This window comes from Rattus norvegicus, chromosome X (genome assembly GCF_036323735.1).
Source record: "Rattus norvegicus strain BN/NHsdMcwi chromosome X, GRCr8, whole genome shotgun sequence".
In the NCBI taxonomy this organism is placed as follows: domain Eukaryota; kingdom Metazoa; phylum Chordata; class Mammalia; order Rodentia; family Muridae; genus Rattus; species Rattus norvegicus.
The window spans coordinates 65,458,818-65,464,541 of NC_086039.1; positions in this window are offsets into that span (position 1 = coordinate 65,458,818).

A 5,724-nucleotide genomic window follows, 5' to 3' on the forward strand; every position below is an offset into this window, starting at 1 on the left:
CTAGCTGGAACAGATTTGGAAGCCTCCCTGTGAAGTGGCTTTTATAGTATTAGTAGGTGCTATTTAAGTTGCCAGTGGAGAAAAACAACAATCCCACCTTTCTGTAACACCTATGAGCTACAACTGTGACTGCACTGGTGGGATATCTACAGTGATGAAATAGTGACATTTTTATCTTGGAAGTAATCAACAGCTGTCTAATTCCAAATAGGAGGGAGTTTTCTAATCCAGTAAAATTTATGTCTTTTAAATGTGTATCCTTATACTCACAGATAAGTGTGGCTTTCGCCTCTCATCTGTGAAGCTCATTTTGCAACAGATGGAGACTATTACAGAGATACACAGCTGGTCAAATTGTGGAAAATGAGTGACTGTGGGATATCTAACCCCAGTGATACATCTGCAACCCCTAAAACTAGGGCTCAGGGAAAATTGGAGAGGAGGGGCAAAAATGTTTGTTATTAAACATTTAAATGGGTATGTGAAAAGATGCAAACATAAACTCAGACAATGGAAATGATGGATATTTAATATAATTCATAAAGGTAGCCATGCCTTTCATTGGCATAAATTGTCAGAGTTTGAAAGGTCCTCTATCATACTTCAGTTTATCAACTTTTCCAGTGTAAAGAGATGACAGGCCAGTAATTATTATTTCCCAGTAAAAGATAAGAAAACTAAGGCTCAAATATATGGAGTATTTTTTTAAACTCGCTGTCCTAATTTATTTTTCTGTTGATGTGTCAACATACTGCAAGAAGAAGCAAAATTCTAGGATACAATCCATCAGCATGGAGAAGTCAAGGCAGCAACTTGAAACATTCATAGTTAGAACAAAGATAAATTAATTTCTGCAAATTTACTGTTCAGCTTGCTTTCTGCTCTTCACTCATTAGAATTCAGAATCTACACTCAGTGAATCTACACCTATACTTAGCATCTTCCATGACGTGTCCACGGGCCAACCTGATTGAGACAGAATCACCTAAGACTCTCTTCACAGGTTATTCTATAGTGTGTCAAGCCAACAGTTAAAGTGACCCATCACACTTGCCAAAGGTCATATTAAACATTAAAACTTGAACTCAGATGTTGTTCAAATTAAATCCTTGGCAAAACTGATGATTTAAAACACAGCTTGAGCTATTTGGTGCCATATGCTGAAATTGATATGGAATATACCTGTGTCTGAAAAAAATATAAACAGAAAGCAAATGAGAGTAATGTTAGAATGAATTAAACTAGTGTCAGGTGAATATGCATGAGAGCTAGTATAAAGTCCTTGCTTTAGGGATTTTGGAAAGACTAGCACAAGTGAGTCCCACATTGACATCGATTCTGAGATAGCGTTTTGATATCTACTACTGGCTAGCCTCGATATTAAGGTCTAAAAATAAGGAAAAAAGAATTGTAACCACACTCAAGCAGAAGAGGAAGCATTCTCAAGAGAGACACATGAGTCCCCTTCTTTCTTCTATAAGACTTTTGAAATAATGAACAAAAGAATCAGAATATTCCTGAGAATCTATCTCATGGAGCTGTAAGGGGAAGATCGAGGGTCTGGTCTCATCCAGACTGGTTTTGGAATTATTAGTGTCCACAGCCTAAGTCCTGTCCAGTCTAGCAAGCTAAGTTTACCAAGCCATCTTTAATAAAGAAGTCAATAAAGAAAACAAGTGATAACTTAAGACCAGAGACCTATGACTCTGCTTTGTTTGAGAGCCACCTTTGTCAGATAAGTTGTTTATTTCCTTTGCTATACATCTCTCACCTGCTGGCATATCCACACCCACAAACTCCAGACCTGTGTGGATGGAAAACCCCTTTTGTTACAAGTTCCCTTTGCCAGGTAAAGCACATCTTCCCTCTCCTGTTCTTCTTGCCTGCTACCATTTCAATGTCCAGACCTATAATTCAGGTGTCATCTTCGCCTAGTCTGATTACTGCACATGCACCAGCCTTACACGAATTAATGCCAGTCACATTGCTCCTGCACTGGTCCAACCTAAGGCAGGCCAGATTTTCTTATCAGATACCCTACCAGAAAAGGCAGTCTACATGTCCAGGTAACAGCATAAAAATGCAAACATATTATATGGATATCCAAAATATTATCTCTCTCATAAAACTCACTACCTACTCCTCTAACAAATGTTCTTTAAGGAGAATGACATATATTAATCCAGAGTCACAGAATTTATAAGAACAACCATGAACTTTATTAAAACATTTAAGAAGTTTAAACAAGACTTCACTGAAGTTAAAGATGATAGCAAGAAATGTCCAAGTGATGTCCAAGAGAACACAAATGCTGAAAAAACCTGACAATGACAATTCAGGTGTTGAGATCAGAGTTCAGGAAAGATACAAAAATATTGCAGAGAACTCTAGTTGAACTGGAGATTGAGTTAAATAACTCAATAACCCAAATCAAAACCCAAAAGAAAGCGGCAAACAGACTGGATCAAGGAGAAGATAAAATACTACGAGCCAAAGATAAAGTGGAAGGAACAGACAGCACAAACAATTATTATGAAAAAATATAAAAGCACACGAAAGGAATATGAAAGAAATGTGGGACACTATGAAAAGACCAAATCTTCAAATTACGGGCATTGGTGAAGGAGAGGAATCCCAGATCAAAGTATAAAATACAAGAATCACACAGAACACCAAATAGAAAAGAAGAGATAGGGCTGGAGAGACGGCTCAGTGGTTAAGAGCACTGACTGCTCTTCCAGAGGTCCTGAGTTCAAATCCCAGCAACCACTTGGTGGCTCCCAACCATCTGTAATGGGATCTGATGCCCTCTTCTGGTGTGTCTGAGGACAGCTGTAGTGTGCTAATATATAATAAATAAATCTTTAGAAAAGAACAGATAGTAAAATTCCCATAGGTCATAGAACACTAAATATACAGAACTAAAAAATATTGAAAGATGCATAAAACATTCACAAATCACATATAAAAAAATCCTATCCTATCGGAATTACAGTTCTTCTGAAACCCAGAGGAACCTGGAACAATGCATTCAACTTCCAAAAGACTATACCTAGCAACCTAGACCTTGGTATTCAGAAAACCTGTCTGCCACAGTGAGAGGAGAAAAAAAACTTTTCATTATACAAACAGCTGAAAATATACATGTCTACCAAAACAACTCTAAAGAGAATACTAGAAACATACTTCCAACTGAAGACAGGAGTAAGTGCTGGAAAGACCCCCTCAAAAAAAAAAAAAAAACAAAAAACCACACACAAGTGAATTTCTAATTAAAATATAAAGCATGACTAAGGACACAGTCAGTCAAAAACTGGCAAAAATTGACTTTGACTAATACATATATGTCCATAATATATGTTAATGGCTTCAACTCCCCATTCAAAAAACAGGTGAGCTGAATGGGTTAAGAAACAAAATCATTCTGCTGTCCACGTGTCATTCATCTTCTTTTAAAGTGAAAGGATGGAAAAAAGTATTCTGAACAAATGGGATCTGGAAGAAACCAGGCTTTGCCATTCAAATATCTGAAAAAAAGGAAAAAGAAATTAAACTAAAGCTAATCAGAAGCAAAGAAGAGCACTTCATTCTAATAAAGGGAACAATTAATTAAGAAAACATGAGCTAAACAGGTATGCACTAAATATTGGTGCACTAATTTAATAAAAACCCCACTCTTAGAATTAGATATGCAGATTATGACTACACTAATAATAGTAGATAATTACAAAATCTCATTTTCTCCAGTAGATAGGTCACCTGGTCAAAAAACACCTTTAGAATTAAATTACATCTTAAATCAAATGATCCTACAGATATCTACAGAACATTTCATACAAATACCCAAGAATATGCATCATATCTGGAAGCCCAAGGTTCTATACAACAGAAGACATTCTGGGATACAAAATAAATATTTACAAATTCAGAAAAAATTAAAAATAATTTCATGTATCCTATCACATCTTTGTGCAGTAAAACTTAAAATTGATAACAAGCAATTCTATACTAAATTGCAGACTCACAGAGATTAAACAGCTCATTACTTTATGAATCAGACTCCATTTGCCCAAGCAAAATAAACATCTTCTGCACAGACTAAGAAATAATCAATCAGATGCAGAGGAAGCCCACAGAATGGGAGAAAATCTTTTCTAATTCTATATGTGGCAGAGGATCTACAATGAACTCAAAAGCAAAGACTCAAAACAACGCGATTGAAACAGATAGAGCTGACACCTGACCAGAGAGCTTTTAAAAGCTGGACAAAGGGGCTAAAGGCATATTTCAAAAATAGTTTTTTTTCTCTAGTGTTTATGAAGATGGAAATCAAAACTACCCTGAGGTTTTATTTTACTGCACTCAGAATGGCAAAGATCACCAAATAACTCACTGAGGTGGTGTGGAGAAAATGGAACTCTCTTTTATTTTTGGTGGGATTAGGTAGTTGAGTCACATTGGGAAACAAATTCTCAAAAAATTAAAATAAATCTGTCACATGACCTAAATAGATCTCTCCTTGGCATATGACCAAACGGCTTGACATCCATCTCCACAGATACTTTCTCAGTATATTCATTGCCATTCTATTCACAACAGCTAAGACATAGAAACAATCTAAACATTCTTAAACTAATGCAGGGATAATGAAAGTGTGGTACATATACACTATGGAATGATATTCAGCTTTAAAGAAAAAGGATATCATGGAATTTGCAAGTTAATGTACAAAACTTGAAAAGATCATATTGAATAAGATCGCCCAGACTCATAATGAGAAATACTGTACATTCTCTCATGTCTGAGGCTGCTAACTTCAAATTGACAGATATCAACATATATCATGAATAACTGCAGAAACAAGTAAAAAGAGACCATTTCTGGTAGAGGAGAGTAGGAGAGCAATAGAGAGTGGGATAGCAGGGTACAAGTGATCTGGCGGGGAAAATTGGAGAAACAGGGAGGCTCTAACTATGAATAGCAAGGGATTTAAATACAGAGAAGGAGGGAGCAGAAAAATAACGATAAAGATATCTGAAACAGTCACAAGGATTCACAGTATTTAAAGTCTTTCTAAAATAACCTCTAAGACTAGAAAGTTGATATATATGTCTATTTATAGTTTAAATGAAATTTTTTGATCTAGGTGCCCCATCAAACACCAACAAAAACCTCAATTCCAAAGATGAGAAGCCTTCTTTTGAATTATTCAAGATTGTTCAAAAGACTGGCAAAACATTACAAGCTATTACTATCTCCCCTGATTGCCCCCAAGTCAGGAAAGATAGGTTAAGTCCTTGTTGCTAAAGTACATGCAGTTCAGACACAGGGCCCACAGTCCCCTGAGCTGGAACTGACCTGAAAGCCTCCTCGTTGTATAATAACTTATGTTATCAAAAGGCTCCATGTAAGCTTCTTATTCAGCTTTCCCATCTATGAATCACACCAATGACTAGCATGGCATGAACCCATCCCCCACCCCAGGGTATAATAGTGTCACATATACCTTGGCAAGTAATAGACAATTCTCCAATTCATGTTAAGATTCTCTCTACAAGAGGGAAATCATATCTGGTACCAGAAGTCTAACCAGGTACCTAGGAGTAATGAGATCATGGATCTTAGAAGAGAAGCTACAACTGTCACCTTCCCAAATCAGGATAATTCTTAACTATATTCTATGTATTTGTACTTAATAAATATGTGTAGTCATCCCTCATTAAG